Raw genomic sequence first — 23632 nt, forward strand, 5'->3', positions numbered from 1 at the left:
CTTAAGCTAGACTCTGCTCACAGTGCTTGCTTTAGGGAAGCTCCTTCCTCAATGAACATTAAAGGTTATTCTTTTGTTGTCCATTCTATTATTGTCGAGATGATATCTCTGAAATTCTCACGATGCTGACTATTATCAAATCTTCTGATCCCTAATTCACGTTCAGTTTATCTTGTTCACTAGCCCATACTCATTTCTATTACTCCGGGGGTTTAACTTAGCCTTTTGGTAATCACGTTGGGGTCACCAACTCATTTCTCGAAATGAGGATACGACTTTATGGCTTATACACTTTTATTGTCTTAAGGCATTCCACCTCTTGTATTTTTCTTCACTTCACTATAGACTATGTAATCCTATTATATTTTGATTTATCGTTATCATCCATTTATCACATCTTACTCATAATGCTTCAATTACTCTCTTCTTATTCTCTTGCTAATATTTCAGTCACATTATTCTGAAAACTTCAACAAAACGTTCTTTTAATTTTAGCTCCCCTTGCTTCATCTCACTGGGTCTTCGGGATGCCTAACATTCTCCCTTTTTTTTACAAGGGGCGGGAGTCATACTAAGGTAAATATTTATCCCTTCTATGATTCCATTGCCTATCTTCTTAAATTTCTGAATATTCTAGTATTCATATCTGACTGTACTATTATAGAGTTCACTATCTGGGTGTCTCACAAGGAGATCTATTACCAGGTTTGCTCTATCGTTCATAAATGTTAGGTAATGATAACAATCCATCCACCATTTTGGGTTACTCTAACCCCAACTGGATCCTGATATTCCATTCTTCTCTTAAACTATATTTGTTAGCTCGCATAGGGCATAACTAAGATGGGTGTGACCAATTGTATATATCTCTGTTACTTTTGAAAGTAACTCAAAATGCTTATATTTCTCTGTCTGAATTGTAAATATTGATAATCTTCACTAGATGGGCACCTCGTACCCTTATTCACCTTGCTTCTTTTACTTGTTGAAACTTGTATCTACCTTCTGATTCTCTTATTGCTTTTTACCATATGGGTGGATAGATATTCATGCCTTATGGCTCCTTATCAAGAACCTTACACGTCTTAGTACACACATGATCTGCTGAAGACCTCACATTTACTCATCATAAGCATGATGCAAAATTGAGTTCCTCTGACTCAACTCTTCCACAGCCACATTCAATCTCATACCAAATGTCTTTTTGGATTACGTATTGTTGTTTTACGAACAAAATAGAATTTAGGAGTTTGAATTCTTACAACTGAGCTCTACCACATGATCTAGAGTAAGAAGAAAGAGTAACAGTCATAAATGCCCTGTAGCCTCATGCTTATAAGTGTGGTGCACAACACACCCACACACAAGATTCTACTAGACACGACTTGTAGACTCCCTAGGATAGAACTGCTCTGATACCACTTTTGTCACGACCCAAACCGTAGGGCCGCAATGGGTACCCGGTGCCTTACTCAACAAAGTACCAACAGAACATATCTTTCTTATCATACCATCATGGGTAAGTGGGCCAGAAGGGCCGTATTGTGATAACTAGAATAAAACATAAGGGAATACTATACATAGGGCGACCCAACATAGTATAAAAACTAATGCATGTGACATACGAGCCTATACAACTGAAATGATTATTTGTACACTCAAAACATAGGCCGCCAAGGCAATACAATAATCCATATACATGACATATATCTACAAGCTTCTAAGAGTACATAAATGTCATAAAGGCTAGGCCGGGGCCACGCCATACCAATCTATGCATGTCCAAAGCATACTGACCAAATAGGAAACTCCGGAACAAGTGGAGTGCACCAACACCATTCGCTGAGCTGATAGCCTACTAGGAGGACTGTCAACTTGTCTATCGGGACATACGGTTATGAAACGCAGTGTCCCTAGGCAAAAGGAACGTGAGTACAAATAAAGTACCGAGTATGTAAGGCATTTAAAGTAGAATATAAAAGACATGAAAGATATATGGAGTAATGAACTCAACCTATAAGTTTGAATAGCTCTTTGAATCATGAAACATTTATAATGTCATGCATATGCGTATAAATGTCATATCATGCATATGTATATGCGTACATAACGTCATCAAGCCTCTGAGGGCATCCCATCATATCATCTCGGCCTCTATGGGCAAAATCATCAACTCATACCAGCTGATCAGGTGGTGGTTCGTATATAACCTTTCCCCATACCCCATGTACTTATAATATACGCGTATGTAACGCTATCTGGTCATGGGTCAATGTACATGTATAAATGAGTGCAATGAATAATGAAGTAAGTTAATAAGATCTCTCGGAATGTCATAAGATCATTATGCCTTCAGACAAACTTAATCAACTTACGTATTTTCTGAGACCCATGAACAGACGATATAATAATAGGACACATGAGGAATCAAGAACACATGCAACCCTAGTACTTCTAAGAATATAGTCACTTGTGAAAGTTATGTGTTTGCTAGTTTCATTGTATTATATGGATTATGCAAAAAGGCAAAAAAGGATAGCCTTAACATGCCTTAACTCTGTTGAGTCCTTAATACCTTCCAAGTAATTCCTCAAACAACTCAACTCAATCTACCATAGCATAAGGAGATTCAAAATCAGTGCCGAGTAAAGGCTAAGTCCGCAACTTAAACTAGTAGCTTGTTTATGTAAATTTGGGCTGCATATCCCCCGCAACCTTAATTTACCAAGTCCATCAACCAACACGAACCCATACAACCTTCACCTATATACTTTCAGCACCACAACACAAATCAAGCTACACATCAACAAGTGCATAAACATCACCAACGAAACTATTATTTAACATGACAAATGGCAAGCACAAATTTAATCCATTTTGAACCCTTTAACCCAAAGTCATTCATTCATTAACTTAAAAACATATCTAGGATGATATTAAGTAAAATGGTAGGACCTCTAACCTCCTATTCATCTCCTTATTCACCCTCAAACAGCCCAACAATCTAACAACAACAAGTACAACTTTCCATTGTTATGTTGTCCTTTCTCTTCATGCTCACAGTACCACAACAAATTCGACATGCAGAAAATATTTAATAATAACAACATCATAAGAGAGTCATACTCAAGGGTTTCCAACCATTTATAGTTCATGGAAACAACCTTTCCAAAACAGTCCATTAAAAGCAATAACATCTCATACTATTTAAAGTCTCCTCTTGTAGTATTTTGCTCAAATAATACAACCAACACATAAACAACTTCAAGAACATGTAGTAGGATGTTATACTCACCTTAACCAGAAGAAACAACAAGAAATTTCAGTCAAGCACATCCCACAACTATCATCTATGACACCACAACTTAGGTGTTGTATTCTCTTTTTGAATCAATTTTTGGTGTTCAAGTTGGTGTGTAAACACTTGTAGTTCGCCTTGAAAATCTAATATATATGAAGGAGGGACTGATTATTACCTTAATAAACAAGAAAAACACGAAACCTGAGGTTACTTCACTTGATGAATCCTCAAAAACATCCACAAGATGAAGGATTACGATCTAACAAGCACCATGGGATCTCTAGCATTGTATTCATGTTTTTCTCTTTGGTTTTCACTCTAGAATCGTGGATACTGTTTTGAGAGTGTTTTAGGAGAGTATAGGGTCTGGTTAGGTCGAACTATTACCCCAAATGAGCCTTGACCCGATCTTTAAAGGTTGGAGAATCATTCACCACCTAAGTGGGTCCCGTGGGAGCTGCTTGCACAGTCTCGCAAAAATATGAACATCTCTCTACTCCGACATTATATCGACAAACGGTTTAATGTGTTGGAAACTAGACCCGTAGAGCTTCAATTTGGTATGTGGATTATCCCTTAATTCCAAGTAAATTGGGAGAAAAGCTTATCTACATTTGACATAAGTTTCAGCATATTATGAATGTAACTTGTGATGACCTTTGCCAACTTTTGTTCCACGACTTGCTTGACTTCAAAACATAAAAAACGACAATCATAAGGCTAAAATAGCTGCTCGTGTGTGAAGTAACAGTCTGGTCATATTGAATGCTAATGTCGGATTTAGACTCTCATTCGAGGATGAATGATCTTAAGCAGGGGAGGATGTAAGGCCCTCAGAACCAGTTTGCAGGCCGTAGATCGTCCACATAATGAAGCAGAAAGATTTGCCAATTTTGAGGACCATTATGCGACCCATTATGCGTCCGCAGATCCCAAATGAGAAATTTTGGAAGGAGGTTCTGCGGTCCATTATGCGACCGCATAATTGGTTTGCGGACCGCAGACCTATTGCAGTGTAAAGAAAAAACTCCCAGTTCCTTAGGGACATTATGCGGTCTATTTTGCGGACCGCAAAAGTGTTATGCGGTCGCATATGCGATCGCAAAATTGCATCGGGGCTTCATTTTTTTCTAATTTTGAGACCCGGCCCTATTTTGATATATAGTCATTGAAAACTATTTCTAAGGTAAAAACCTGATAATTAGAGAGAGGGGAGTGAGAGGGGAAGTTACTAAGGTTATTGTTCATCAACTCTTGCTCAAAGTTGAAGAATTCACAAGAAAAAGTCACAAGGTCTTCATCCAAGAGGTAAGGCTCCATGCCCTAGTCTTCAATTTCGAGTTTAGGTTAGAAGGTAGATATAGGGGGAGTGTAATTCTTAGGTGTGGGGGTGTTATCTCTGCATGAATGTTCCAACAAAGTTGTAGGAAGGTTGTTGAGCTAGAAAAGGGTAGATATTGGGTTGGGGATCAAGGAATCTACCATAGAAGGACCTTGAAACCTTAATGCACACCTAGTGTTTGATAAAATACTCAAATGAGCTAGAACTATGAACTCGTTCCTAATGTGTGTTCAATTTTGCTATATCTCTAAATAGATCGAAGTGGCTAAGATTTCCGAAATATTGTAGTAATTTAAGGAAAGTTCAAGGTGAGGTATGTTGGCTGAAGTTCTCTCTTAGAATTTAACCCCACAATATCCTTGTACGTCCCGAGTTGTTCATTATAATTTGATTATTCCAAATAAGCCTTGTATCAAAAGATATATGTTCAATATGTATTCCAATGTTCTTGTTATGTTATATTCTATTTGAAAATGTGCTCGAAGCATGGATTGCATATCTAAATATTATAACTTTAAGTTGTGATTCAAATGAAAGCTGTCATGCCAAATTGTGTAAGAAATCTCAATGTGCTTAACATTCTTATTTGCTTATATGTGGACTTAAAGTCTGAAATAGAAATGCTTTGTTATTGATGATCCGGGATGATGTTTGAAAGTGAAAGAGATGAACATGAAATATGAAATACGGCCAACATGCCAAGAGTGAGATTATGTTATGGCCATCAGTGCCAATGAACTGAATGATATATAAAAGATAATGAAATGAGTTGTCAATCATTTAAATAAATAAACACCCTGGGGGTATCGTTAGTCACCGAGAAGGGTAGGTTGAAATAACCTAACCCCAAAACTACATGTCCTAGTGTAGGAGTGAATTGTGATTGTAACCCTTTATTAGGATGAGATTGATATGATGAGAATTGAGATGATTGCTAGAAAAGGGTGATGTCAATCCACACAGTATTGTGGTGAGACGGCCTAGTTGATCGGGTCGTGATTGGATGCCATGCCGCACACATGGTGATGATTGTGCTTGAGATTATGATTGAAACACTGATTGAGACTGAGATAATGACTGTGATTGTTGTTGATTTCTTTGGGTGAGACGGCCTAGCCGATCGGGCCGTGATCAGACTCCGTGCTAAAATCACAGTGGTATATCGGTGCTAAGATCTCCCAACCTAAAATATGGAAATTTACTTGAAAACTTGTCTTTCTCTTAACTTAATGTTGTGGTATTATTTGAGGCTCTCATTGATTTTATGATTGTCCTTCCTTGTGTTATCATTCGTTCTATTGAGAGGGTGTTTAGTCATTCATACTAGTACTATTCCATATGTACTAACGTCCCCTTTGCCGGGGGCGCTGCATCTTTGATGAATGTAGGTGGTTCCACAGCAGGCGGCTTTGATCTTTGATAGCGGTACACCCTCTTCCCAGCCGACTTGGTGAGCCCCACTTCCCATCGGTGTCGTATATCTTTTGTTCTTTGTGTATTATGTTTTAAGGTATAGCCGGGGCCTTATTGCCGGCACTATCATCGCACTCTTTTGTATCTATTAGAGGCTTCGTAGATATATTGTGGGTGGTATGTTGGTGTTGGGAAAGTCAAACTAGTAATGTTGTATTTGTATCACACGTTCCACTTCAAACTATGAAAGTGTATGTATTTTGAACTTTATAAATGATGTAACTAATGATAAGGAATTGGTGTTGTTCACATGATCCTCCTCGTTGTCTAATAAATGGAATAGATCTCCTCTTTCTTCATGACTAAGTTCGGGTAGAAGGTATTGTATAGGCTTGCTCGGCCAGGGTATCTCGGTTGAGTGCCGGTCGTGCTCAACGAGGTCGGGGCATGCCAAACTTGGTATCAAAGCCTAAGGTTTTAAAGTGTCATAGGATGTCTCGGATCCGTATCTAGTACAGTCCTTTTTATCGGTGTGTTGTCTACCACATCTATAGTTAGGAAGCTACTTGGAAATTTAGGAATAACACTCTTCTTTGATGTTCTAGATCGTGTGATAAAGTTGATTGTAAGATTGCTCCTCCTCTAACTCGTGCATTGCTATAATATTCAGTACACGGCACCTAGGAAGAAAGCAAGAACTTTCAAAGGAGCCAATGCCGCCCTAGGAGTGGCAGTTGATTATTTACTTGATGATGCGAGTGAGCACCTAAGGGGTGAGAATATTCCCCTGACTACTACACTTCCTGATTCTACTACACCTGATCAGACTGCGCCAGTTCCTACACCTACTGAGGGTGCAACGATCCCTCCAACTGATATTCTAGTTCCTCCTCCAGCCCCAGCTTACGATCCCGATGTTACCGAGGGTGATCTTAGGGGAGCCATACAGATGCTGGCTCAGATAGTGGCTTCTCATGACCGTAGATCAAATGTTGCGCCTACTTCTTCCAGTCAGCCAGGGGAATCTGCTAGTTCCAGGGTGAACAAGTTTCTTCAGTTAGATCCTCCAATGTTCACGGGTACTAATCCCGAGTAGGACCCCCAGGACTATATTGATGATATGCACAAGACTTTTAGGGTTATGCGTGCTACTGAGACGAAAGCAGTGGAGTTGGCTTCCTACCGCTTATAAGAGGTGGAATATTCTTGGTTTGAATTATGGGAGGAGTCCCGTGAGGAGGGGAGCCTTCCAGCGAGGTGGAATGAGTTCACCGATGCTTTCATTGATTATTTCTTGCCTTCCAAGACTAAGGTAGCCCGTGCCGCTGAGTTTGAGAGCTTAAGGCAAGGTAGCCTGAGTGGAGGCGAGAGTGCTCTGGTTTGTGCAGGGCCTTAGCCCCTTAGTTATTAATGAGGCCGCTACAGCTGCCTTGAATTCTGATATGAACTATAGAAAGATGGTGGCATTTACTCAAGCAACAGAGAATCGTAAATTGAAGAATAGGATGAAGCGAGAGAGTAGCAGCAAAGTCCGGTCCTTAGGCAACCTTGGAGGTTCTTTGGGTGGTGGTGATGGTAGGTCAGCATTCAGGGGAGGGTCATCAAGGCCATCCTAGGGAAACATGGGATCCTACCAGTAGGGACGGCTTGGTGGGAGATTCCAGCAGTAGAGGAGGCCCCCATGCCCTAGCTGCGAGAAGATGCACTTAGGAGTTTGCTACATGGACCTACCCATATGCTATGGGTGCAGATTGAGGGGTCACATCTAGAGAGATTTCCATTCGTCCCGCCAGGGTGTGGGAAGGGGTACAACATAACTAGCCAGTTCTTCAGCTACAACATCCACAACACCTCGTCTAGCTCGAGGCACTCCAGCCCCCACAGGGCGTGGTTCAGCTAGGGATGGTACACAGAGTTCGGGAGGACCCATCCATTTCTATGCTATGAAGGGTCGCCAGAGTTCAGAGGCTTCTCCAGATATTGTCGCAGGTATATTGATCCTGGTTCCACTTTGTCATATGTCACTCCTTATGTTTCTATGGAATTTGGGATATAATGGGAACAACTTCATGAGCCGTTCTCTGTATCTACTCCGGTTGACTAGTCTATTATGGAAGCGCGGGTTTATAGGGATTGTTTTGTCATGGTGCATGGTCAGGACACCATGGACGATCTCATCGAATTGGGGATAGTTGATTTTTATGTAATAATGGGGATGGATTGGCTGTATTCATGTTTCGCTAAGCTTGATTGTCGAACCAGAACCGTTAGGTTTGATTTTCAAAATGAGTTAGTGATTGAATGGAAGGGTGATGATGTGATGCCTAAGGGTAGGTGTTTTTCTTACCTTAAGGCCATGAAGATGATTAACAAGGGTTGTATCTACCATTTGGTCCGGGTTACGGACACCGATGCTGAGGCACCTACACTTGAGTCCGTGCCTATTGTGAATGAATTTTGGGGGTCTTTCCGGATGAGCTCCCTGGGATCCCACCAGACATGGAGATTAATTTTGGAATTGATGTGATGCCAGGCACACAAACTATATCTATTCCACCCTACAGAATGGCACCGGCAGAGTTGAAGGAGATAAAGGAACAATTGAAGTATTTGTTAGAGAATGTTTTCATCCGGCCGAGTCTATCGCCTTAGGGCGCACCTGTCCTTTTTGTAAGGAAGAAAGATGGGTCACTCAGATTGTGTATTGACTATTGATAGCTCAACAAGGTCACGATCAAGAATAAGTACCCACTACCAAGGATAGATGACTTGTTTGACAAATTGCAAGGTGCTAAGTACTTCTCCAAGATCGATTTAAGATCCGCGTATAAACAATTGAAGATCAAGGAACAGGATATTCTGAAAACAACTTTCAGGTGTCGGTATGGGCACTTTGAATTTCTGGTAATGTCCTTTGGGCTAACAAATGCCCCGGCAGCTTTCATGGATCTTATGTATCGAGTCTTCAAGCCTTTTCTTGACTCCTTCATGATATTGTTTATCGACAATATCATTGTATATTCGCAAAATCGAGAGGTACATGGCGATCATCTCAGGGCAGTTCTGCAGACCCTGTATCAGCACCAGTTGTATGCAAAGTTTATGAAATGTGAATTTTGGCTTGGATCTGTCTCGTTCTTGGGTCATGTTGTCTATAGAGAAGGAATTTTGGCACGGAGTACGATCACGACCCGATCGGCTAGGCTATCTCATTAGAGACATTAACCACAATCATTCTCAATATCAATACCACCATCTTTAACATAGAGTCCGATCATGACCCGATCGGCTAGGCTATCTCATTAGGGACATCGACCACAATCACAATTTCAATTATAACTTCCAGCATATTCACCACCATGTGTGTGGCATGGTGTCCGATCACGACCCGATCGGCTAGGCTGTCTTATTCGAGACATCAACCTTTTTATATCAATCATCGCATTTCATACTTCTTTCACATCTTTTTATTTCATTGGCACTAATGGCCATAATTATAAAATCATTCTTGGCACGTTGGCCGTATTTAGTATTTCATGCTCACCTTTTCACTTTCTAACATCAACATCCTCAACAACAACAATAACATTTCAAATCAAGGCATGTAGTACATATGTGAGCAATTAAGAATCTAAGGCATGTAGTACATATATGAGCAATTAAGAATCTAAGGCACATAGAGATTCTTCACAAAATTTGGCATAATAGCCTTCGTTTGAACTTGATTGAAGTCGAACATTTTTAATGCACAGCCCATATTTTTAACGCATCCTCAATTGATAACATAACATAAATAAAGCATTTGGGATACTTGTTGAACATATATCTTTCAACCCAATCTCACTCGGAATAGCCAATTTTATGACGAGCCACTCGGAACTTACAAAAATTACATGAATGTCGTGGGATTCAATTCTAAGAGAAGAGTTTAGCCAACATACCTCAATTGAGCTTCCTTAAACTCTAAAATATTCCGTAATTCTTATCAACTTCAATCTATTGTAGAAATATAACAAGCTGAACCGAAATTGGGAAGATGATCATGGTTGTAGCTCATTTAAGCATTTTGTCAAACACTAGGTGTGCATTAAGGTTTCAAGGTCCTTTTTATGGAGGATTCCATCATCCCACAACCCATTCCTTACCATGCTGAGTTCAACAAACTTCCTACACCCCTTGATATCACATGCATATAAAAATAACTACTCTCATGCCCAAAATTATCTTGCTAATTAACCAATTCTAGAAAAAATTCGAAATTGAGGGTTAGGGTGTAGAATCTTAGCTATAGGATGATGACCTTGTGGGTTATCCTTGTTAATCTTCCAAGATTAGAGCAAGAATTGAAGAACAATTATTGAAGAACACCTTCTCACTCTAGGGCACTCTCTCTCACTCTAAAATGTCAGATTTTAGCTCAAAAAAGGCCCAAAGCGTGTATTTAACGAAGTAGGGTGTGGTTTTAAAAACCCAAAAATGGAGCTCCGAAATAGGTTATGCGATCGCATAATTGATATGCGGTCTGCATATTGGCTGCATAATTTGGTATCCAAAACTGGGCGTGACTTACCCGGTCTGCAGAATTGGTATGTGATCGCATAATGCGCCTGTAAGGCCCCGTAAATGTTTTCCTAAAAACTCGAATTCTGTGATGCCAAAGTAGGCATAGAGGTTAATAGTAGTAGAAAGGGACGTAGACATAGAGGTTCGGAATTTTTGGATTGAACAGTGCCTGGGGAGTTGAAGGAAAATATTGGGCAGAAGTATGCATTTCTGCATCCCGTTCAATGGCCGCAGAACCACTATGCGGACCGCAGAATGGTCGCAGAGTGAGGCAGTTTTCAAGGGCATTTTTTATGTCAATTTCGAGGCAAATTACGCGACCGCAGAACCGTTTTGCGAGCCACACTTTGGTCACATATTCATCCTTAGACGTTTGCGAAGAGAGGTTCTGCGGCACATTATGCGACCGCAGAACAGGTCTGCGGGATGCATAATGGCCGCAGAGTGAAACAAGCCAGCCCAGTTCCCATAGCCACCTTTCGCGGTCATTTCGCGGACCGCATAATCATTATGCAGTCGCATATGCGACCACAAATCCTGTTCTGGAGCTTCATTTTGGGGGTTTTTAAACCCAACCCTATTCTGTTAAAACACATCCCATAGACCATTTTGAGCTTATTTTTGATATCTTTAGAGTGAGAGAGAGATAGTCCTAGAGGGAGAAAGTGATCTTCATCAAAACTTTCTCTTCAATTCTTGCTTAAACCTTTGAAGATTAGCAAGAGAAGCACCCTAGGTCTTCATCCCAAGATGTAAGATTCTATCACCAAGCTCTTAAATTCGAAATATAACTGGAATGGGCAATTAGTAGGATAGTTCATGGGAATGGGAGTGCTTACCTTACATGCATGTATTCTTAAGGTACGTGGGGAGGTTGTGACTTAAAGATAGAAAAGAATGGGGTGTGGGATGGTGAAGCCTTTCATAAAAGGGCCGTGGAACCTTAATACACACATAGTGTTTGATAAAATGCTCAAGTGAGCTAGAATCATGATCGTTTTCCTAATGTTTGGTTCAATATTTGCTATATTTCTAAAATAGATTGAAGTTGCCAATATTCCGGAACATCTTAGAGTTTTAATAAGCTCAATTGAGGTATGTTGGCTAAATCCCTTCTTCTTAGAATCGAATCCCATGGTGTTCGTGTAATTGGTGTAAGTCCCAAATTGATCATTATAGAATTGGCTATTCCTAATGTGTTTGTGTTGAAGGATGTATGTTCGATATTTATTCTAAATGCTTCATCATGTCATCTTGCCATTTGAGGATGTGTTCAAAATGTGGAATATGTGTTAGAAATGTTGATATTTCATATCAAGATCGAATAAAGGTTGTTATGCCAAATTATATGAAAAGCCTCTATGTGCGTAAGATTCCCAAATTGCTCATATGTGAATTTAATGTCTTGAATGGGAAGCCTTAATGTTGTTGACAATTATAAGGATGTTTGAATGTGGAAAAGAACCTGAATCACGAAATACGGCCAAGCGCCAAGAATAACGTTATGATTGGGGCCACTCGTGCCATTGTATGGAAAAGATGGGAAAGAAATATGAAGTGAGATGACTGATTGAAAAGGGATGATGTCTCGAATGAGATGGCTTAGCCGATCGGGCCGAGATCGGAATCTGTGTAAGAACACGGTGCTATTATGGATGAAATTATGAATATGGTTGATGTCTCAGATGAGATGGCCTAGCCGATCGCGCCGAGATAGGACTCCTTGTAAGAACACGGTGGTATTCTGGATTGTGGCATATTTGCACTAAAAACCATCCAACCTAATAATGCGGGAATTGACTTAAAAATCTATGTGATCCTTAACTTGATGTTTTAGTGTTATTTAAAGCTCATATCGCATTCTTGACTATTTCACCCTGTATTATTGTTCATTCTATTGAGACAGTGTTTTAGTTTTACATACTAGTACTATTTGACAGTACTAACGTCCCTTTCGCCGAGGGCGCTGCATCTTTAAATGGAGGCAGGTGGCTCCATAGCAGACAGTGTTGATCACAGATAGTGTTGCATCCTCTTCTCGGTAGACTCGGTGAGCCCCATTTCATTCTGAGGTCATGTATTGTACCTTTTGTTTATATTGTGGTCACTTTTTGAGGTATAGCAGGGGCCTTGTTGCCGGTACCATCTTTACTCTCTTTTGTATCTTTAGAGGATTCGTACACACTATGTGGGTTGTATATGGGGTGTTAGAAAGGTCAACAGATCATGTTGTATTTTGGGCTCTTGTTCCACTCAGTCATAAGGATGTATGTATTTTGAAACTTAACAATGATGTAACAAAATGAAACGACTTAGTAATGTATATATGTATGAACTTTCTACTACCTAACTAATAAGAGCATGCCTTCTCTGGATCATAGGTGAGTCGGGTAGATAGTGTCTAGCAGGCTTGCTCAACCGGGTCCACCCGGTTGAGCGCCGGTCGCGCTCCCCGACGTTGGGACGTGACAAACTTGGTATCAGAGCCTAAGGTTATAAAGTGTCCTAGGATGTCTCGGAGCCGTGTCTGGTAGAGTCCTTTTTATCGGTGTGTTGTCGACCACATCTATAAGTTGGAGGCTATTTGGACATTTAGGAACAATACCCTTCTTTGATATTCTGGATCGTGCGATGAAACTAATTGTGCAGCTGTTCCTCCTCTAACTCGTGCATTCCTTTAACTTTCAGTATATGGTACCTAAGAAGAGAGCAAGAACTGGCCAAGGGGCCAATGCTGCTTCAGGAGTGGTAGTTGACCCTCTATTTGATGATACGGGTGAATACCCAAGGGGTGAGAATAATCCCTCGACTGCTTCACTGCCTGATTCCACTACACCTGGCCAGGCCACACCAGTCCCTACACCTACTGAGGGTGCGATGGTTCCTCCACGTGATATTCCAGTTCCACTTCCAGCCTCAGCTTCCGGTTCTGGTATTTCTGATGGGGATCTTAGGGGAGCTATTCAGATGCTTCTCAGGCCGAAAGATCGAATGTTGCACCCACACCTTCTAGCCCACAAGGGGATTCTACTAGTTATAGGGTGAATAAGTTTCTGCAGTTGGATCCTCCGGTGTTCACGGGTGCTAATCCCGAGGAGGACCCGCATGACTTCATTGATGAGATGCATAAGACTCTCCGGATTATGCGTGCTACTAAGACGGAGGGAGTGGAGTTGGCCGCCTACCGCCTGAAAGAAGTGGCCTATTCTTGGTTCGAGCTGTGGGAGGACTCTCGGGAGGAGGGGAGCCCTCCTGCGAGGTGGAGTGAGTTTGCTGACGCTTTCATGGACCATTTATTGCCGGCGAGACTAGGGCAGCTCGTGCCGCAGAGTTTGAGAACCTTAAGCAAGGAAGTAAGAGTGTGTGGGAGTATCACATGGAGTTTGCGTGTCTATCTAAATATGCCATTCTCATATTTCCTACCATGGAGGCTAGAGTGCGCCAGTGTGTGCAAGGCCTTAGCCCCTTAGTTATCAATGAGGCCGCTACAACTGCCTTGAATTCAGATATGAACTATGGGAAAATGGTAGCATTTGCTCAAGCTACAGAGGACCGTATGTTGAAGAATAGAAGGGAGCGAGAGGGTACCAGCAAGGCCCGATCCGCGGGCAACCCTAGAGATTCATTTGGTGGTGGAAGATCAGTTTTTGGGGGAGGGTCATCAGGGCCATCCCAGTCTTATGCTCAGTCTTCAGCCAGTGCACCGCCAGCGGGGCACAGTCAGCAGTAGGGGAGTCGCTTCAGGCCCAATCAGGGCAGCAGGGGGCCACACAGTCAGGGCCAATAAGGAGGGAGATTGCAGCAACAGCGAAGGCCCCCATGCCCCAAGTGTGGAAGGATGCATATGGGGATCGGCTACCAGGACCTGCCGGTATGTTACGGGTGCGGAATGAGGGGTCATATTTAGAGGGAGTGTCATTTATCCCACAGGGTGCAGGCAGGGGCACAACACAGCCATCCAGTTCTACAGCTGCTACATCTTCAGCACCCCCTCAAGCTCGAGGTACTCCGTCACCAGCAGGGCGTGGTGCAAATAGGGGTGGTGCGTGCAGATAGGGGTGGTGCGTAGAGTTCAGGAGGACCCAGCCATTTTTATGTTATGAGTGGTCACTAGAGTGCAGAGGCTTCTCCAGATGTTGTCACAGATATATTGATTGTCCAAACTCATGATGTATATTCTCTTATTGATCCCAGTTCCACCTTGTCCTATGTTACCCCTTATGTTGCTATGGAATTTAGGATAGAACCGGAACAGCTTTATGAGTCGTTCTCTGTATCTACTTCGGTTGGCAAGTCTACTATGGCCGCACGGATTTATAGGGGTTGTATTGTCACGGTACGTGGTCGGGACACCGTTGCCGATCTCATTGAATTGGGGATGGTCGATATTGATGTAATTATGGGGATGGATTGGCTTTACTCATGTTTTGCCAAGCTCGATTGCCGAACTAGAACTGTGAGGTTTGAATTTCCAAGTGAGCTAGTTGTTGAGTGGAAGGGGGATAATGTGGTGCCAAGGGTAGGTTTAGTTCTTACCTTAAGGCCACGAAGATGATAAACAAGGGGTGTATCTTTCACTTGGTCCGGGTTACGGACACCGATGCGAATCTGTGCCAGTTGTGTGCCAGTTGAGTCTGTGCCAGTTGTGAATGAATTTCCCGAGGTCTTTCCTGATGAACTCCCTGGGATTCCGCCAGATAGGGAGATTGATTTTGGGATTGATGTGATGTCAGGCACACAGCCTATATCTATCCCTCCCTACGAGATGACACCAGCATAATTGAAGGAACTAAATGAGCAATTGAAGGATTTTTTATAAAAGGGTTTCATCCGACCGAGTGTGTCACCATGGGGTGCACCAGTCCTATTTGTGAGGAAGAAAGATGGATCACTGAGGATGTATATTGATTACCAACAGCTCAACAAAGTCACAATCAAAAATATGTACCCATTACCAAGAATAGATGATTTGTTTGATCAGTTACATGGTGCTAGATACTTCTCCAAAATTGATTTACGATCCGGGTATCACCAATTGAAGATCAGAGAGCAGGATATTCTGAAAATAGCTTTCAGAACCCGATATGGGCACTTTGAATTTTTGGTAATGTTTTTTGGGCTAACAAATGCCCCGGCAGCTTTCATGGATCTTATGAATCGGGTTTTCAAGCCTTTCCTCGGCTCCTTTGTGATAGTGTTCATCGATGATATTCTTGTGTATTCACGAGGTCGGGAGGACCATGCCGATCTTCTCAGAGCAGTGTTGCAGACTCTTCATCAGCACCAATTGTACGCAAAATTTTCAGTGTGAATTTTGGCTCGAGTCTGTCACGTTCTTAGGTCATGTTGTCTCTAGAAAGGGAATTAAGGTTGATCCTCAAAAGATTTTAACAGTAAAGAATTGGCCTAGACTACAATGCCAACCGCGATTCGCAACTTCTTGGGCTTAGCAGGGTATTACAAGAAGTTTGTGGAGGGGTTCTATACTCTTGCCTCTCCGTTGACTAAATTGACTCAGAAAGCGGTTATGTTCCAATGGTCCGATGCTTGTGAAAGGAGCTTCCAGGAGTTAAAATCGAGATTGACTATGGCGCCAGTGTTGACCCTGCCAGAGGGTACATAAGGGTTTATGGTATGTTGTGATGCTTCAAGGATCGGGCTTGGGTGTGTATTACTGCAACACGGCAAGGTTATAGCTTATGCTTCTAGGCAACTCAAGAATCATGAAAAGAACTATCCAACTCATTACTTAGAACTTGCGGCAGTGGTTTTTGCATTGAAGATTTGGCGTCATTATTTGTATGGGGTCCATGTGAATGTATTCATGGACCCCAATAGTGTCCAATATATTGTCAAGAAAAAGGAGTTGAATCTGAGGCAGAGAAGATGGCTTGAGTTACTCAAGGATTACGACCTCAATATTCTGTATCACCCGAGGAAAGCCAATGTTGTGGCGGATTCTCTTAGCCCGAAATATATGGGTAATTTGACTCACTTGGTGGCATGTCAAAGGCTGTTGGCCAGGGAGGTTCATCAGCTAGCCAGTTTGGGAGTTCGTCTTGCGGACTATAGTGAAGGAAGGGTAATTATGCAGTAGGGCTGAATCATCGCTTGTTGTGGAAGTCAAAGAGAAGCAATACAACGATCCATTGTTGGTACAGCTGAAGGAGAGGATTCATAAACATAAGACTATAGCTTTTGTGCTTGGCATGGATGATGGTACACTGAGGTGCCAAGGGCGACTATGTGTTCCGAATGTAGATGGTTTCCGGGAAAGAATCATGATCGAGGCTCACGCTTCTAGGTATTTTGTGCATCTGGGTTCTACAAAGTTGTATCACGATCTCAAGAAACTCTATTGGTGGAATGACATGAAAAGTAATGTGGCGTACTTTGTGGCAAGGTGTCCGAATTGTCAACAAGTGAAGGCTTCATCAACAGCCTGGTGGGTTGGCACAAAACATAGAAATTCAAATATGGAAGTGGGAAATGATTAATATGGATTTTTTGGTAGGATTACCATGCACTCCGCGCAAGTTTGACTCAATTTGGGTGATTGTGGATCGGCTCACGAAATGAGCTCACTTCTTGCCAGTTAAATCTACCGACACAGTGGGACAGTATGCTCAGTTGTATATAAAGGAAATAGTCAGGTTGCATGGCACTCCAGTTTCTATCATCTCCGATCGAGAGGCTCAGTTCATGGCAAATTTTTGGAAGAAATTTCAGCAAGGTTTGGGTACTCAGGTGAATCTTAATACAGCGTTCCATCCACAGACGGATGGGCAAGTAGAGCGGACTATTCAGACACTTGAGTACATGTTGCGTGCTTGTGTTCTTGATTTCAAAGGTAGCTAGGATGATCATTTTCCACTCATAGAGTTTGCTTATAACAACATCTTTCATGCTAGTATTCAAATGGCACCATTTGAGGCATTGTATAGTAGGAGATGTAGATCTCCCATTGGGTGGTTCGAACTGGGGAAGCAGAGTTGATAGGGCCAGACCTCGTGCATCAGGCTATGGAAAAAGTTAAGACCATTAAGGAGCGATTGAAGACTTCTTAGAGTCGTCAGAAGTCCTATTCGGATGTTCGTCATAGGGATTTGGAGTTCAAAGAAGATGATTGAGTATTTTTGAAAATTTCCCCCATGAAAGGCGTAATGCGATTTGGTAAGAAAGGGAAATTGAGTCTTAGGTATGTCGGACCGTACAGAATCATTCATAGGATCGGTGAGGTGGCGTACAAGCTTGAGCTACCATCCGAGATGTCATTAGTGCACCTGGTATTCCATGTGTCCATGTTGAAGAAGGTAGTTGGAGATCCGTCCGCTATTGTGCCGATTGAGACCACTGAGGTTAATGAAGAATTGTCATATAAAGAAATTCCAGTTGCCATTCTTGAAAGACAAGTCCAAAAGTTTAGAAATAAAGAAATTGCCTCCGTGAAAGTGTTATGGCGAAACCAGCAGGTTGAAGAGGCCACTTGGGAGTCCGAGGAAGAGAAGAAGAAGAAGTATCCTTACTTGTTTGAATAGCTGTGTAATCCTTTTTATGAACTTGTCGCCTATGAATTTTGTATCACTTGTTCAGTTAATGTAAAGGTGTTTCTTTTGATTATATGTTGTTTACATGAGGCCACGGTTGGTATTTTTATGATTTATGTTACATCGTTGGTTTATGTACATATTTTTAGGATGTGATTCTGGGGCTCTCTGACAGGTGGATAGGCCTAGTTACGAAGGAAACTCTAGCGAAATTTTCGAAAATTTGGGGAGTTATTTAAATTGGGGGCTATTGGAGTGGGCTATGAAAAACTGAGTTGCATAAGCTTCTAATAGTGGACCCTAATCCTCATTCAAGGACGAATGATCTTAAGTGGGGAGGATGTAAGGCCCCGTAAAAGTTTTCCTAAAAACCCGGATTCTATGATGCCGAAGTAGGCGTAGAGATTAATAGTAATAGCAAGGGATGTAGACATAGAGGTTCGAACTTTTAGGATTGAACAGTGCCTGGGGAGTTGAAGGAAAATGTTGGGCAGAAGTAGGCATTTCTGCGTCCCGTTCTGCGGCTACAAAACCACTCTGCGGACCGCAGAATGGTCGTAGAGTGAGGCAGTTTTCTGGGGCATTTTTTATGTCAATTTCGAGGCCAATTACGCGACCGCATAACCGTTTCATGGGCCGCACTTTGGTCACATAGTCATCCTTATACGTTTGCAGAGGGAGGTTCTGCGGCGCATTATGCGACCGCAGAACAGGTCTGCGGGACGCATAACGGCCGCAAAGTGAAGCAGGCCAGCCTAGTTCCCACAGCCACCTTACGCGGTCATTTTGCGGACTGCATAATCATTATGCGGTCGTATATGCGACCGCAAAACCTGTTCTGGAGCTTTATTTTGGGGGTTTTTAAACCCGACCCTATTCCGTTAAAACACATCCCATAGACCATTTTGAGCTTATTTTTGATATCTTTAGAGTGAGAGAGAGAGAGTCCTAGAGGGAGAAAGTGATCTTCATCAAAAATTCTTGCTTAAACCTTTGAAGATTAGCAAGAGAAGCACCCTAGGTCTTCATCCCAAGATGTAAGATTCTATCACCAAGCTCTTAAATTCGAAATATAACTGGAATGGGCAATTAGTAAGATAGTTCATGGGGATGGGAGTGCTTACCTTGCATGCATGTATTCTTAAGGTACGTGGGGAGGTTGTGAGTTAAAGATAGAAAAGAATGAGGTGTGGGATGGTGAATACTTTTATAAAAGGGCCATAGAACCTTAATACACACATAGTGTTTGATAAAATGCTCAAGTGAGCTAGAATCATGATCGTTTTCCTAAGTTTTAGTTCAATATTTGCTATATTTCTAAAATAAATTGAAGTTGCTAATATTCAGGAACATCTTAGAGTTTTAAGAAGCTCAATTGAGGTATGTTGGCTAAACCCCTTCTTCTTAGAATCGAATCCCACGGTGTTCGTGTAATTGGTATAAGTCCTAAATTGATCATTACAGAATTGGCTATTCCTAATGTGTTTGTGTTGAAGGATGTATGTTCAATATTTATTCTAAATGCTTCATCATATCATCTTGCCAATTGAGGATGTATTCAAAATGTGGAATATGTGTTAGAAATGTCGATACTTCATGTCAAGATCGAATAAAGGTTGTTATGCCAAATTGTATGAGAAGCCTCTATGTGCCTAAGGTTCCCAAATTGCTCATATGTGAATTTAATGTCTTGAATGGGAAGCCTAATTGTTGTTGATAATGATAATGATGTTTGAATGTGGAAAAGAACCTGAATCATGAAATACGGCCAAGCGCCTAGAATAACTTTCTGATTGGGGCCACTCGTGCCATTGTATTGAAAGAATGGGAAAAAAATATGAAGTGAGATAACTGATTGAAAAGGGGTGATGTCTCGAATGAGATGGCTTAGCCGATCGAGCCGAGATCGGACTTCATGTAAGAACACAGTGGTATTGTGGATGAAATTATGAATATGGTTGATGTCTCAGATGAGATGGCCTAGCCGATCGGGCCGAGATCGGACTCCGTGTAAGAACACGGTGGTATTGTGGATTGTGGCATATTGGCACTAAAAACCATCCTACCTAATAATGCGGGAATTGACTTAAAAATCTATGTGATCCTTAACTTGATATTTTAGTGTTATTTAAAGATCGTATTGCATCCTTGACTGTTTCCCCCTGTATTATTGTTCATTCTATTGAGACAGTGTTTTAGTTTTACATACTAGTGCTATTCGGCAGTACTAACGTCCCTTTTGCCGGGGGCGCTGTATTTTTAAATGGATGCAGGTGGTTCCATAGCAGACAATGTTGATCACAGATAGTGTTGCATCCTCTTCTCAATGGACTCGATGAGCCCCATTTCATTCTGGGGTCATGTATTGTACCTTTTATTTATATTGTGGTCACTTTTTGAGGTATAGCCGGGGCCTTATTGCAGGTACCATCTTTACTCTCCTTTGTATCTTTAGAGGCTCTATAGACACTATATGGCTTGTATATGGGTGTTAGAAAGGTCAACGGATCATGTTGTATTTTGGGCTCTTGTTCCACTCAGTCATAAGGATGTATGTATTTTGAAACTTAACAAATATGTAACAAAATGAAACGACTTAGTAATGTATATATGTATGAACTTTCTACTGCCTAACTAATGACAGCATGCCTTCTCTGGATCATAGGTGAGTCGGGTAGATAGTGTCTAGCAGGCTTGCTCGACCGGGTCCACTCGATTGAGCACCGGTCGCGCTCCCCGAGGTTGGTGCGTGACAGCGCCGCAAACCTGACCTCAAAAATGGCCCATCCCTGCCTCACTCTGTCTCACTCTACGACCCTTATGCGGTCCGTAGATTTATTCTTCGACCGCATAATGGGCCGCAGAAATGTCCTCTTTTGCAATAATTTTTCCTTTACTCTTCATTGCATTGTTCATCCCAAAAAGTCCGAGCCATTCAGCACCACGGAACATTATTTTCTTTATACAATCCTCAAACACATAAGTCTAATTCGGCACCACGAAACATTATTTTCTTTTGCAAAATTTTACTGGGCTTTACACTTAAGTGCTTCGAAATTGTCCGGGGTGTTACATTCTCTCCCGCTTAGGATCATTCGTCCTCGAATGAGGGTAAAAATCCGTTATTAGCATCCAATGTGGCCCAACTGTTAATTCACACTCACCAGTAGTATCAAAATTTGGCTAACTCCCTAAATTTCCAAATATTTTGCGAGAGTCTCCCTTGTAACGGGGCCTATCCACCCGTCAGAGAATCCCAGAAACCAATCCTAGCAACACATACACAATTCGATGATGCAATATAACATAAGAACAACACCAACCGTGGCCTCAGAAGCAATATATTACCAGAAATGGAACACCTTTAACATCAATTGTACCAATGACACATAATTCATAGAAAGTAACTCTAAGAATTTTCATAGATCACAACTTTATAAATACATGGCTATTCAAACAAATAAGGATACTTTTTCTTCATTTCTTCCTCAGCCTCCCAAGTAGCCTCTTCGAAATGTTGGTTTCGCCATAACACTTTCATGGAGGCGATTTCTTTATTTCTCAACTTTCGAACTTGCCGATCAATAATAGAAATTGGAATCTCTTCGTAAGTCAATTTCTCATTAACCTCAATAGTCTCAACCGGAACAATGAGAGTCGGGTCTCCTACTACATTCTTCAACATAGACACATGAAACACCGGGTATACTAATGACATCTCGGGTGGTAGCTCAAGCTTGTATGCCACCTCACTGATCCTCTGAATGATTTTGTACGGTCCGACATACCTCGGACTCAATTTCCCTTTCTTACCAAATCGTATTACACCCTTCATGGAGGAGACCTTCAAGAATACCCAATCATCTTCTTTGAACTCTAAATCCCTACGACGAACATCTGAATAGGACTTCTGACGACTCTGAGCAGTATTCAACCACTCCTTAATTATTTTAACTTTTTCCATAGCTTGATGTACGAGATCTGGCCCTATCAACTCTGCTTCCCCAATTTCGAACCACCCAATGGAAGATCTACATCTCCAACCATATAAAGCCTCGAACGGTGCCATCTAAATGCTAGCATGATAGCTATTGTTTTAAGCAAATTCAATGAGTGGTAAATGATCATCCCAACTACATTTGAAGTCTAGAACACAAGCATGCAACATATCCTTAAGCATCTGAATAGTCCGTTGTGCCTGCCCGTCAGTCTGCGGGTGAAAGGCTATACTAAGATTCACCTGAGTACCCAGAACTTGCTAAAATTTCTTCCAAAAATTAGTAGTGAATTGTGATCCCCGATCAGAAATGATGGAAACTAGAGTGCCATGCAACCTGACTATTTCTTTGATTGACAACTGAGCATACTGTTCCGCTGTGTCGGTAGCCTTAACCGGCAAAAAGTGTGTTGATTTCGTGAGTCGATCCACAATCACCCCAATCGAGTCAAAGTCCATATTAATCATTTCCCACTTCCACATTGGAATTTCTATGTTCTGTGCCAACCCACCGGGCCTTTGATGTTCGGCCTTCACTTGTTGATAATTTGGACATCTCTCCACAAAGTCCGCAACATTTCTCTTCATATCATTCCACCAATAGACTTCCTTAATATCATGATACATTTTTGTAGAACCCGGGTGCACGGAGTACCTAGAAGTGTGAGCTTCAGTCATAATTCTTTCACGGAGACCATCCACATTTGGAACACATAGTCGTCCTTGGTACCTTAGTGTAGCATCACCCATGCCAGGAGAAAAGGTCATGGTCTTATGTTTATGAATCCCCTCTTTCAATTTCACCAATAATGGATCGTTGTATTACTTCTCTTTGACTTCCATAATATGCACAATTACCCCTCCTTCACTAGAGTCCGCAAGACGAACTCCCAAACTAGCCAATCGGTGAACTTCCTTGGCCAATGACCGTTGATATACCTCCAAGTGTGCTAAACTACCCATAGATTTCCGGGTAAAAGCATACCCCACAATATTAGCCTTCCCCGGATGATATAGAATATCAATGTCATAGTCCTTGAGTAACTCAAGCCATCTTCTCTGCCTCAGATTCAACTCTTTCTACTTGAAACTATATTAAAGGCTCTTATGGTCCGTGAATATATCCACATGGACTCCATATAAATAATGACGCCAAATTTTCAATGCAAATACCATCGCCGCAAGTTCTAAGTCATATGTTGGATAGTTCTTTTCATGATTCTTAAGTTGCCTAGAAGCATAAGCTATCACCTTGCCATGTTGCATTAATACACAGCCACGCCCAATTTTTGAAGCATCACAATATACCACAAATTCATCTGCACCCTCTAGTAAGGTCAACACCAGTGCCGTAGTCAATCTCAATTTCAACTCTTGGAAACTCCTTTCACAAGCATCTAATCATTGGAACTTAATTGCCTTCTGCGTCAATTTAGTCAACGGAGAGGCAAGGGTTGAGAACCCTTCCA

The sequence above is a fragment of the Nicotiana tomentosiformis genome, chromosome 7 (genome assembly GCF_000390325.3).
Source record: "Nicotiana tomentosiformis chromosome 7, ASM39032v3, whole genome shotgun sequence".
Taxonomy (NCBI): Eukaryota; Viridiplantae; Streptophyta; class Magnoliopsida; order Solanales; family Solanaceae; genus Nicotiana; species Nicotiana tomentosiformis.